We start from the raw sequence: 12,500 nt of genomic DNA, 5'->3' as shown, positions 1-12,500 counted from the left end.
TCTTTTCCTCCGCTTAGTGATATGCTTAAATTCAGCGGGTTGTCTCGCCTGATCTGAGGTCGACAGCGGATACATTCGCTTCCATCAACTTCCTGCACGACCGCGTGCGCTCGCCCTACCAAGTGCGCCCGCAACCCTGTACAGGGCCACTTCTTCACAAGGCTGGCAATCGGCTTCCCCGCTGCACGCGTGCGGCGCACAACCGGTGTGACGTGGAAGTGACGGGACACGTTCGTAAACCCATCGCGAACCGAGTACGACGCCCTACCAAGTGCGCCCGCAACCCTGTACAGGGTCACATCTTCACAAGGCTGGCAAGCGGCATTCCGCTGCGCGCGTGCGTCGTCCGAGCAGTTGCGTGATAAACGACCGTGTCGAAAGCCCAAACACCGCCGAGGCCAGTCGCCGCCGCCGCAAGGGCAGCCACGCAGCCTGGCGAGAGGCATCGTCTCGTGTAGCGTCGCCCCCGCCCCAACTGGAGTGGCCCAGTTTTTTGAACGGGACGGGAACTGCGAAGCACTTAGACCGACGGCGGACTACGACGAGAACGCCTTAAGCTTCGCCAACGTTTCGCCAACTCGTGCGGGAGACTTTTTCCGCTTCGCGGCAAGTCGTCGCGCCGTGCTCTCCGCATCAACCGCGTACGCAGCGAACCGCAAACGTCGGGCGCAGCCTCCTCACCTCCCTGCGCTTTGCGCGCGAACGTTCCCTGTTCGCGCGGCAAAGCCTGGAGGAGGCACGGCCCCGCAGCGTGTTCGAGCGCCCGGTCTACGGGACACCCTGCTTACTTCGAGGGCAACAAGCGCAACGCAAGGCTGCGATCTCGCGCACTTTGCGCACGGCTGGAGAAGCTTTGCTGGCCGGCTTTCGCTCCTCGTGTTTACCGTGCGTTAAAGTTGCGCGTCCGTGGCTCTCGCAGCTCTTGCGCGCCCGGTCGCAGAGAGGAGTACGCAACCTCGACCGCACTTTCCCTGCAGGCTTCCTTCCGACTCGAAGTCCTGCGGCGGTCTCAACGAGGTGCCACATCCTCAATGCAGTCGGTCGCCCCCGTTTCGGTTGGGCTCTGGCACGACGGTCGCCACCGTCTCGCCCTTGAGTGGCCGCTGTTGGCGCTCGCTGTGAGGTGTTCAGCGTGCTGTCCGTGTTGCCGACGCGGTCAAAACGAGTCGACGGCTCACGTTCCCTTGTGCGCCGAAGGCTCTCTTGATATGTGATCCGACCCTCAGACAGACGAAGCCAAGGGAAGACCCAAGGCCGCAATGTGCGTTCAAAGAATCAGTGCTCAGTGTGTCCTGCAATTCACACCAAGTCTCGCAGCTGGCTGCGTTCTTCATCGACCCGAGAACCGAGTGATCCACCGCTTAGAGTCGTGAAAAAGTGTTTGTTCAATTCCGTACAGTCAAAACCAAACGTTTCTGGCACTCGGCCAAACAGTGGCCAAGAAGGGCGCTTTTCAGCGCACGCTTGGACTCCAAAACTCTGCCGCGCCTTTTTCGGCTGCCGCAAATCGAGCAAACGGTGTGTTTCGGACGGCGTTTCGCTTCCGCTACTTGCGAGTGCTTTCGTGGTCCACCCCTCTATAAATACTCGGGAGGCGTCGAAGCCGGTTCTCCAAGCCGGACCCGTAGGTATCGTTGTGTGCTCGCTCTCATTGGCCCGCCTAACCAGAAAATGCCTGCGGTACACCCATTTGGATAAGAGTGCACGCAGATGCGGGCCTCGACGGCTACACATTTCCTCGGGCGGCCGCCTCCCGGCCTCCGTGGAGCGCGGGATGCACGGTCCCATCGACAAGCCTCTCCCGTTTTTACCGTGGCGTCGCGGTTCACCACGGCGGGCGGGTCGGTCTCCTCCGCATAAAAAGGGGGACCCCCGCTTTTTGTTCCACGAAATCGCACAAGCTTTTTTCGCATCCACGGTTTGCCACCGCACACCAAAATGCCGATCCGGCTGCCTACTTTAGCCAACAGGTGGAGCCAGGCGCGCCGTACTTGCGCGGCACTTCCCACGTCCACCGAAGTCGGTGCCAAGGACCACTTTCGGCGCCGGAGCCGCGTACGAGCCTACTCGAGGCGGAAGAACGAAGCCAGCAAGGGCCTGGCCGCAAGTGCGTTCAATTGTCGGGACGTCCAAGTCCCTCGTTCTTCCGTGCTTCCTCTTTCGGCAAGTCGTTGCGGCACCTTCCCAAAGCGCGCAGACCCGCTAATCGCGACGAGCGCGACGTGGCCGTGCCGCCTTTCCCTCGGCAGCAAGCAAAACGCCTGGCAACGTCGACGCTCCCCTAACCGCGATCTCGCACCGTGTTTCGTGTGGCGAATTCAAAAGCCGGCCGGCGCTGCTGCAACCATTACGGTCGGTACGCATACGCCGCGGAGGGCGGGACGGTCATCGGAGCGTGCGGTTCCTCCATCGAGTACTGCGCACCTCGGCCGTCGCATCGCCGTGCCATGACCGGCCGCGCGTCAACGCGAACCGGTGCCAGCGAGATCCCTCGCCTGCAAGAACCGACCGGCAGCCTCCGTCACCCGAGGACGCGGAGGCGCTTGCCGCGGACGGCGGGACGGTATGCACTGGTGCACAGCGGACCCGTCACATCGCCAGTTCCTTGACCGACCGCCGACGCTTGTGCCGTTCCTCTCGTACTTGGCAGTCGCCGCGCGATTGTCGGGTCTCGTTCTTGCACGCTCGAACGGTCGGGAGGGCACTCGGCTGGCGTTTCGGGAACGCGCAGCCTCGCCTTCTACCGACGTAACCACGACTCGCCGTTCGCGCTCCGCCGCTCCTGTTTACAGTACTAGGCGGTCCCGCAGCGGTCGGGTCGCGCATTTCGAGCGCTTCGAGCCACGGTGCAGTGGCGGGTCGAAAGCCGACCTATGAGTGCGTTGCGCCGTTTGTACCCGCGTCCGCCACCTGGCCGACCGTCCAAGGTCGCGGTGTTGGCGTCCGCTGGGCGCAACAATTTGTCACGGGGTGCCGCTCCACATTCAGGCAGCCCCGTGGGGAAAAGCCGACCCCGCGTCCAAACGGGGTCAGCGGCAGAAAGTGTCGGGCGCAGACGCAGCTGAGGCGCTCACCCTTCACAATCCGTTAATGATCCTTCCGCAGGTTCACCTACGGAAACCTTGTTACGACTTTTACTTCCTCTAAATGATCAAGTTTGGTCATCTTTCCAACAGACCGGCGCAACCGAAAGGCCGCGCCGGACATCGGTCCGAAGACCTCACTAAATCATTCAATCGGTAGTAGCGACGGGCGGTGTGTACAAAGGGCAGGGACGTAATCAACGCGAGCTTATGACTCGCGCTTACTGGGAATTCCTCGTTCAAGGGGAACAATTGCAAGCCCCTATCCCAATCACGAAAGAAGTTCCACGGGTTACCCAGTCTTTTCAGACAGGGATAAAGACACGCTGCTTCCTTCAGTGTAGCGCGCGTGCGGCCCCGGACATCTAAGGGCATCACAGACCTGTTATTGCTCTGTTTCGTGCGGCTAGGAGCCGCTTGTCCCTCTAAGAAGGTTGTAAGGTGCTGGGAACCCCGCACCTATTTAATAGGCTAGAGTCTCGTTCGTTATCGGAATTAACCAGACAAATCGCTCCACCAACTAAGAACGGCCATGCACCACCATCCACCGAATCAAGAAAGAGCTCTCAATCTGTCAATCCTCCCAGTGTCCGGGCCGGGTAAGTTTTCCCGTGTTGAGTCAAATTAAGCCGCAGGCTCCACTCCTGGTGGTGCCCTTCCGTCAATTCCTTTAAGTTTCAGCTTTGCAACCATACTTCCCCCGGAACCCAAATACTTTGGTTTCCCGGAAGCTGCCCGCCGAGTCATTTGAGTAACTCAGGCGGATCGCTGGTTGGCATCGTTTATGGTCAGAACTAGGGCGGTATCTGATCGCCTTCGAACCTCTGACTTTCGTTCTTGATCAATGAAAACATTCTTGGCAAATGCTTTCGCAGTAGTTCGTCTTGCGACGGTCCAAGAATTTCACCTCTAGCGCCGCAATACGAATGCCCCCGTCCGTCCCTCTTAATCATTACCTCGTATTCCAAAAACCAACAGAACAGAAACGAGGTCTTGTTCTATTATTCCATGCAAGTTTATTCAGGCGACTCGCCTGCGTTGAGCACTCTAATTTTTTCAAAGTAAAAGCACCGGCCATCTCGAGGCACACAATGAAGTGCACCAAGAAAGAACCGGCATGATGTTCAGTCCGAGCCGTCGCATCGGGTAGATGCACTACTCGTCTGGAACTGAGATCCAACTACGAGCTTTTTAACCGCAGCAGCTTTAGTATACGCTATTGGAGCTGGAATTACCGCGGCTGCTGGCACCAGACTTGCCCTCCAATTGATCCTCGTTAAAGGATTTAGAGTGTACTCATTTCAATTACGGGGCCTCAAAAGAGTCCCGTATTGTTATTTTTCGTCACTACCTCCCCGTGCCGGGAGTGGGTAATTTGCGCGCCTGCTGCCTTCCTTGGATGTGGTAGCCGTTTCTCAGGCTCCCTCTCCGGAATCGAACCCTGATTCTCCGTTACCCGTAACAACCATGGTAAGCAAGTAACCTACCATCGAAAGTTGATAAGGCAGACACTTGAAAGAAACGTCGCCGGCTCGTGGCCATGCGATCAGCACAAAGTTATCCAGAGTCACCACACAATACGGGCCGAAACCCGATCGATCTTGGTCTAATAAAAGCACCCGTTACCCAAAGGGCTCCAGGCTCACTGCATGTATTAGCTCTAGAATTGCCACAGTTATCCAAGTAGGAAGAAACGATCTAAGGAACCATAACTGATTTAATGAGCCATTCGCGGTTTCGCCTTATTTCGGCATGTACTTAGACATGCATGGCTTAATCTTTGAGACAAGCATATGATTACTGGCAGGATCAACCAGGTAATCGTTCGACTGCGCGTCCGTCCTCGCCCTCGGCGGGCCGGACGCAGTCTGTGTGCGGCGGAGGCCACCTTCAGGCGCCCCAACACGCTTATTTTGCACTCCGAGATGACGGCGTTCGAGCTCGCTACGGCACAACCTTCCCGAAAGACGAGTGGGAGCCGTGCGGCAAGAAGCACGTTCATGCTCGCTCTTTTTCGTTGCATCGACTCGGTCGCGCCGTGCGGGTTGCCCAAGCCCGCTGCACTGTCGGTGGACCGGCCGGAACTAGCAACGGAGCCGAGACTGCAAAGCCGCCAGACGACGGGTCACGCCCGCGTCTTCGGCGCTTTCGCATCTGAATCGCCCGAGGACGACACGGAACACACCTCGATATCGTGGTAAAACGGCACCGTCCGACAACCAGCCCCTAACGCATCAAGCGGATGAGGCTGCAGACGACTGCCGTGGATTCCCCTGGAGCAGACCCGAGGACACGCTTGACGAGGCCGAAGCCCGCCGCATATCAGACACCCGGTCGCTTTCGCGTACGCCGCTCACGAGAACCCCCACATAATAGCAGCGATAAGTACCCAGACCTCCTTGGGCCCTAATACGAGCGTACTCGAGAAAATTTCACCGCGGGTGTGCCCCGAAACGTGTGGCATGTTGAGCGTGCCACAAGTCTACGTCGCTCTCAAACCCGCCGAGGTCGTAGAATTTGCGACCCTACTCACGAAATTCCCACCGAGGATACGGCCGCAAACGTACCGCACCTTGGGTAGGCCACGAGTTTGTGCAACACTACGCTGACGGCACAGCACCGAGGTCGTGCGCGCACGCACGGGAAAATTCCGCCGCGGTTTCTGCCGAAAACGTGAGGCACCACGACTCTCCGCAAGTTCGCGTCGACTGCGAAAGACCGAAGTCGTGAACGACGTGTCCGCTACTCGCCGCCGACACGCTGGACACCAAACGTACAACGACTCGACGGCGTCGTAGAGGCCCACGACGCGGTTTTCCTTAACGACGTCTCGGCGTGGCACCGACAGGTTAGAACGGCCGACCAACGTTCCCTGTCCGCCGTTCGGCTCAGTCGAAGGGCTCGGCGACTTCGGCAACGCTGCGAAGCCGCACGGTGACGCACGCCATGTCTCCATTTTTTTTTTCTTTCTGCGTCTGCCGGGGTGCCCCTATAATAGCAGCGATAAGCACCCAGACCGCCGTGGGTCGCTCGCCCCGGCTGACGTGGTTTTTCGTACTCCTGCGGCGGTCGCCGTCAAGCACGTCCAAATACGCTACTTTCGTGGGCGCATTCACGCTCTTTCGCTTCGCCGGAGTGCCAGCACTCACTCTGCCAAAAACGGCGAACATCCGAGCGGCGGTTCCCACTTTTGCGTCGGCGTCGCAAACCCCGCCCCGGCAGACGAGGTTTGCCGTACTCGTGCGACGGTGGCCGGCGGGCACGTCGAAAGACGCCGATATCGTGCGCGAATTGGCGCACCTTGGCTTCACCGGAGTGCCGCCACTGACTCCTCCAAAAACGGCGAAGATCCGAGCGGCGCTTCCCACTTTCGCATCGGCGTCCCGAACTCCGCCCCGGCTGACGCGGTTTACCGTACTCGTGCGACGGTCGCCGGCGAGCACGTGGAAAGACGCCGATATCGTGCCCGAATCGGCTCCGTTCGGCTTCGCCGGAGTGCCAGCACTGGCTCGGCGAAAGACGACGAACATCCGAGCGACGGTTCTCACTATTGCGTACGCGTCGCAAACCCCGCCCCGGCAGACGCACTTTGCCGTACTCGTGCGACGGTCGCCGGCGAGCACGTAGAAAGACGCCGATATCGTGCCGGAATCGGCCCCGTTTGGCTTCGCCGGAGTGCCAGCACTCACTCGGCCACAAACGGCGAACATCCGAGCGGCGGTTCCCACTTAGCCGTCGGCGTCCCGAACTCCGCCCCGGCAGACGCGGTTGCCGAGCTCGTGCGACTAGCGACCGCGAAGCCGTCTCGCGACGCCGCTTTCGTGCGCGGCTCCCACTGCGACCTGGGTCACCCGAGGTCGACGAGCAAAAAAGAATGTCGAAAAAAATTTTTTTTTTTTTTTTGCGTCTGCCGGGGTGCCCCTATAATAGCAGCGATAAGCACCCAGACCGCCATGGGTCGCTCGCCCCGGCTGACGTGGTTTTTCGTTTTCCTGCGGTGGTCGTCGTCAAGCACGTCCAAACACGCCACTTTCGTGGGCGCATTCGCGCTCTTTCGCTTCGCCGGAGTGCCAGCACTCACTCTGCCAAAAACGGCGAACATCCGAGCGGCGGTTCCCACTTTTGCGTCGGCGTCGCAAACCCCGCCCCGGCAGACGAGGTTTGCCGTACTCGTGCGACGGTGGCCGGCGGGCACGTCGAAAGACGCCGATATCGTGCGCGAATTGGCGCACCTTGGCTTCACCGGAGTGCCGCCACTGACTCCTCCAAAAACGGCGAAGATCCGAGCGGCGCTTCCCACTTTCGCATCGGCGTCCCGAACTCCGCCCCGGCTGACGCGGTTTACCGTACTCGTGCGACGGTCGCCGGCGAGCACGTGGAAAGACGCCGATATCGTGCCCGAATCGGCTCCGTTCGGCTTCGCCGGATTGCCAGCACTGGCTCGGCGAAAGACGACGAACATCCGAGCGACGGTTCTCACTATTGCGTACGCGTCGCAAACCCCGCCCCGGCAGACGCACTTTGCCGTACTCGTGCGACGGTCGCCGGCGAGCACGTAGAAAGACGCCGATATCGTGCCGGAATCGGCCCCGTTTGGCTTCGCCGGAGTGCCAGCACTCACTCGGCCACAAACGGCGAACATCCGAGCGGCGGTTCCCACTTAGCCGTCGGCGTCCCGAACTCCGCCCCGGCAGACGCGGTTGCCGAGCTCGTGCGACTAGCGACCGCGAAGCCGTCTCGCGACGCCGCTTTCGTGCGCGGCTCCCACTGCGACCTGGGTCACCCGAGGTCGACGAGCAAAAAAGAATGTCGAAAAAAATTTTTTTTTTTTTTTTTGCGTCTGCCGGGGTGCCCCTATAATAGCAGCGATAAGCACCCAGACCGCCATGGGTCGCTCGCCCCGGCTGACGTGGTTTTTCGTTTTCCTGCGGTGGTCGTCGTCAAGCACGTCCAAACACGCCACTTTCGTGGGCGCATTCGCGCTCTTTCGCTTCGCCGGAGTGCCAGCACTCACTCTGCCAAAAACGGCGAACATCCTAGTGGCGGTTCCCACTTTTGCGTCGGCGTCGCCAACCCCGCCCCGGCATACGCGGTTTGCCGTACTCGTGCGGCGGTGGCCGGCGGGCACGTCGAAAGACACCGATATCGTGCGCGAGTCGATGCTTCTTGGTCTCGCAGGAGGGCCGCCACTCACTCCTGCAAAAACGGCGAAGATCCGAGCGGCGCTTCCCACTTTTTCGTCGGCGTCGCAAACCTCGCCCCGGCAGACGCGCTTTGCCGTACTCGTGCGACGGTCGCCGGCGAGCACGTCGAAATACGCCGATATCGTGCCCGAATCGGCCCCGTTTCGCTTCGCCGGAGTGCCAGCACTCGCTCGGCCAAAGACGACGAACATCCGAGCGACGGTTCCCACTATTGCGTACGCGTCGCGAACCCCGCCCCGGCAGACGCGGTTTGCCGTACTCGTGCGGCGGTGGCCGGCGGGCACGTCGAAAGACGCCGATATCGTGCACGAATTGGCGCTCCTTGGCTTCACCGGAGTGCCAGCACTCACTCGGCCAAAAACGGCGAACATCCGAGCAGCGGTACCCACTTAGCCGTCGGCATCCCGAACTCCGCGCCGGCTGACGCGGTTGCCGAGCTCGTGCGACTAGCGACCGCGAACGCGTCTCGCGACGCCGCTTTCGTGCGCGGCTCCCATTGCGACCTGGGTTACCCGAGCTCGACCAGCAAAAAAGAAGGTCGAAAATTTTTTTTTTTTTTTCTGCGTCTGCCGGGGTGCCCCTATAATAGCAGCGATAAGCACCCAGACCGCCGTGTGTCGCTCGCCCCGGCTGACGTGGTTTTTCGTACTCCTGCAGCGGTCGCCGTCACGCACGTCCAAATACGCCACTTTCGTGGGCGCATTCGCGCTCTTTCGCGTCGCCGGAGTGCCAGCACTCACTCTGCCAAAAACGGCCAACATCCGAGCGGCGGTTCCCACTTTTGCGTCGGCGTCGTAAACCCCGCCCCGGCAGACGCGGTTTGCCCTACTCGTGCGACGGTCGCCGGCGAGCGCGTCGAAAGACGCCGATATCGTGCGCTAATTGGCGCTCCTTGGCTTCTCCGGAGTGCCGCCACTCACTCCTCCAAAAACGGCGAAGATCCGAGCGGCGTTCTCCACTTTCGCATCGGCGTCCCGAACTCCGCCCGGGCTGACGCGGTTTACCGTACTCGTGCGACGGTCGCCGGCGGGCACGTCGAAAGACGCCGATATCGTGCCGTAATCGGCCCCGTTTGGCTTCGCCCGAGTGCCAGCACTCACTCGGCCAAAAACGGCGAACATCCGAGCAGCGTTTCCCACTTTCGCATCGGCGTCCCGAAGCCCGCCCCGGCAGACGCGGTTTGCCCTACTCGAGCGACGGTCGCCGGCGATCACGTCGAAAGGCGCCGAATTCGTGCACGAATCGATGCTTCTTGGTCTCGCAGGAGGGCCGCCACTCACTCCTGCAAAAACGGCGAAGATCCGAGTTGCGCTTCCCACTTTTTCGTCGGCGTCCCGAACTACGCCCCGGCTGACGCGGTTTACCGTACTCGTGCGACGGTCGCCGGCGGGCACTTCAAAATACGCCGATTTCGTGGGCGCATTCACGCTGTTTCGCTTCCCCGGAGTGCCAACACTCACTCTGCCGAAAGCGGCGATCATCCGAGCGGCGGTTCCCACTTTTGCGTCGGCTTCGCAAACGGCGCCCCGGCAGACGCGCTCGTGCGACGTACTCGTGCGACGGTCGCCGGCGAGCACGTCGAAAGACGCCGATATCGTGCTCGAATCGACCCCGTTTCGCTTCGCCGGAGTGCTGCCAGTCACGGCGCAGAAAACGGCGAACAAGTGTTTTTTTTTTTTTTTTTCCTAGAATTTGTGTTATAGAAGGCACATTTGATATCGGACGATAATTTTCAACTTTATCACGCGCACCGATTTTCGTGTAGAGGTTTGCAAGTTTATGGGAATTTCTCCACTTGGAATAATGCGATTTAGTAGTACTACGAGAACTTCATGGATGTACTCAAGGGTACGGGGCAAGTCAGTTACGTCAACACCTGCAGATTTTTTACACTTCAAACTGAAAATTGTTGGTTGTGAGTCCTCGTGTGATATTAAAGGCCGATTCGCTAACACATAGAACAAAGAAAGAAAGGAAGAAAAAACGCCCGCGCTCGCTCAAGAAACCTGGGTTCGCAACAAGTGGCAACAACAAGCAACCGAGCGAGTGCGCCAAAACCCGTGGCGGCCGAACAAACGCGAAGTCCCAACCGCGTCAGCCGGGGCGGCACGGGACAGGAAAAATCACTTCAGCCGGGGCGGCGGGGCACCGAATAAACCTCGTCACCTCGTCGCAGGATAAAAGAGGAAACAAAAAGTCTAAACAGCGTCTGCTGGAGCGAATGCGTAATAAAACAACAACAACAACAAAAAAAAAAAACACCCGCGCTCAAGAAGTCTGCAATCACCACAAAAGGCGACTGTGACCGAGCAGCGTCAGCCGGGGCCGTGCGGAAACGGAAAAACCGCGACTACCGGGGCGTCGAGGCACCGAAAAATCCACTTCAGCCGCGGCGAAAAAAAAAAACAAAAAGAAAGACGGAGGGGGGGGGGGGAACCACGTCTGCCGGGGCGAAGGAAAAAAAAAAAACGCGTCTGCCGGGGCGAGCCCGGGTGCGGCACCACCGGGAAAACTGTGGCAAACAGACATGGCGATCGAGTGAGTGGGCCGCCAGCCAGGCTCAGCCAAAAAGTGCAAAGTCCGAACTGCGTCAGCCGGGGCGGCAAAAACCACGTCAGCCGGGGCGGCGCAAAAAACCGCGTCTGCCGGGGCGGCACGAAACCGCGTCAGCCGGGGCGGCGCGAAAACTGCGTCAGCCGGGGCGAAAGAAAAAAAAAAAAAACGCGTCTGCCGGGGCGAGCCCGGGTGCGGCACCACCGGGAAAACTGTGGCAAACAGACATGGCGATCGAGTGAGTGGGCCGCCAGCCAGGCACAGCCGAAAAGTGCAAAGTCCGAACCGTGTCAGCCGGGGCGGCAAAAAACCGCGTCAGCCGGGGCGGCGCAAAAAACCGCGTCTGCCGGGGCGGCACGAAACCGCGTCAGCCGGGGCGGCGCGAAAACTGCGTCAGCCGGGGCGAGCCCGGGTGCGGCACCACCGGGAAAACTGTGGCAAACAGACATGGCGATCGAGTGAGTGGGCCGCCAGCCAGGCTCAGCCAAAAAGTGCCAAGTCCGAACTGCGTCAGCCGGGGCGGCAAAAAACCGCGTCAGCCGGGGCGGCGCAAAAAACCGCGTCTGCCGGGGCGGCGCGAAAACCGCGTCTGCCGGGGCGGCGCGAAAACTGCGTCAGCCGGGGCGAAAGAAAAAAAAAACGCGTCTGCCGGGGCGAGCCCGGGTGCGGCACCACCGGGAAAACTGTGGCAAACAGACATGGCGATCGAGTGAGTGGGCCGCCAGCAAGGCTCAGCCAAAAAGTGCTAAGTCCGAACTGCGTCAGCTGGGGCGGCAAAAAACCGCGTCTGCCGGGGCGGCACGAAACCGCGTCAGCCGGGGCGGCGCGAAAACCGCGTCTGCCGGGGCGGCACGAAACCGCGTCAGCCGGGGCGGCGCGAAAACTGCGTCAGCCGGGGCGAGCCCGGGTGCGGCACCACCGGGAAAACTGTGGCAAACAGACATGGCGATCGAGTGAGTGGGCCGCCAGCCAGGCACAGCCGAAAAGTGCTAAGTCCGAACTGCGCCAGCCGGGGCGGCAAAAACCGCGTCAGCCGGGGCGGCGCGAAAACCGCGTCTGCCGGGGCGGCACGAAACCGCGTCAGCCGGGGCGGCGCGAAAACTGCGTCAGCCGGGGCGAGCCCGGGTGCGGCACCACCGGGAAAACTGTGGCTAACAGACATGGCGATCGAGTGAGTGGGCCACCAGCCAGGCTCAGCCAAAAAGTGCTAAGTCCGAACTGCGTCAGCCGGGGCGGCAAAAACCGCGTCAGCCGGGGCGGCGCAAAAAACCGCGTCTGCCGGGGCGGCACGAAACCGCGTCAGCCGGGGCGGCGCGAAAACTGCGTCAGCCGGGGCGAAAGAAAAAAAAAAACGCGTCTGCCGGGGCGAGCCCGGGTGCGGCACCACCGGGAAAACTGTGGCAAACAGACATGGCGATCGAGTGAGTGGGCCGCCAGCCAGGCACAGCCGAAAAGTGCCAAGTCCGAACTGCGTCAGCCGGGGCGGCAAAAAACCGCGTCAGCCGGGGCGGCGCAAAAAACCGCGTCTGCCGGGGCGGCACGAAACCGCGTCAGCCGGGGCGGCGCGAAAACTGCGTCAGCCGGGGCGAGCCCGGGTGCGGCACCACCGGGAAAACTGTGGCAAACAGACATGGCGATCGAGTGAGTGGGCCGCCAGCCA

At 60.7% G+C, this 12,500-nt stretch overlaps 2 non-coding genes and 1 pseudogene across 2 annotated transcripts; all 3 read right to left on the bottom strand.

The window, feature by feature from the left end:
- The window catches only part of LOC142790896 (large subunit ribosomal RNA), a 2,823-nt pseudogene extending 2,761 nt beyond the window's left edge, over window positions 1-62 (bottom strand).
- Window positions 63-1,216: 1,154 nt separating this feature from the next.
- LOC142790897 (5.8S ribosomal RNA) lies at window positions 1,217-1,369 on the bottom strand. The gene has a single exon (XR_012889836.1). It is a non-coding gene; the product is annotated as a 5.8S ribosomal RNA (ribosomal RNA).
- A 1,719-nt stretch (window positions 1,370-3,088) lies between these two features.
- Window positions 3,089-4,903, bottom strand: LOC142790928 (small subunit ribosomal RNA). The gene has a single exon (XR_012889865.1). It is a non-coding gene; the product is annotated as a small subunit ribosomal RNA (ribosomal RNA).
- Between the last annotated feature and the right edge of the window lie 7,597 nt (window positions 4,904-12,500).

This window comes from Rhipicephalus microplus, unplaced genomic scaffold (assembly GCF_043290135.1).
Source record: "Rhipicephalus microplus isolate Deutch F79 unplaced genomic scaffold, USDA_Rmic scaffold_134, whole genome shotgun sequence".
Classification (NCBI taxonomy): Eukaryota; Metazoa; Arthropoda; class Arachnida; order Ixodida; family Ixodidae; genus Rhipicephalus; species Rhipicephalus microplus.
The sequence above is the reverse complement of the archived record's forward strand: the minus strand, read 5'-3'. Positions and strand labels throughout refer to the sequence as shown.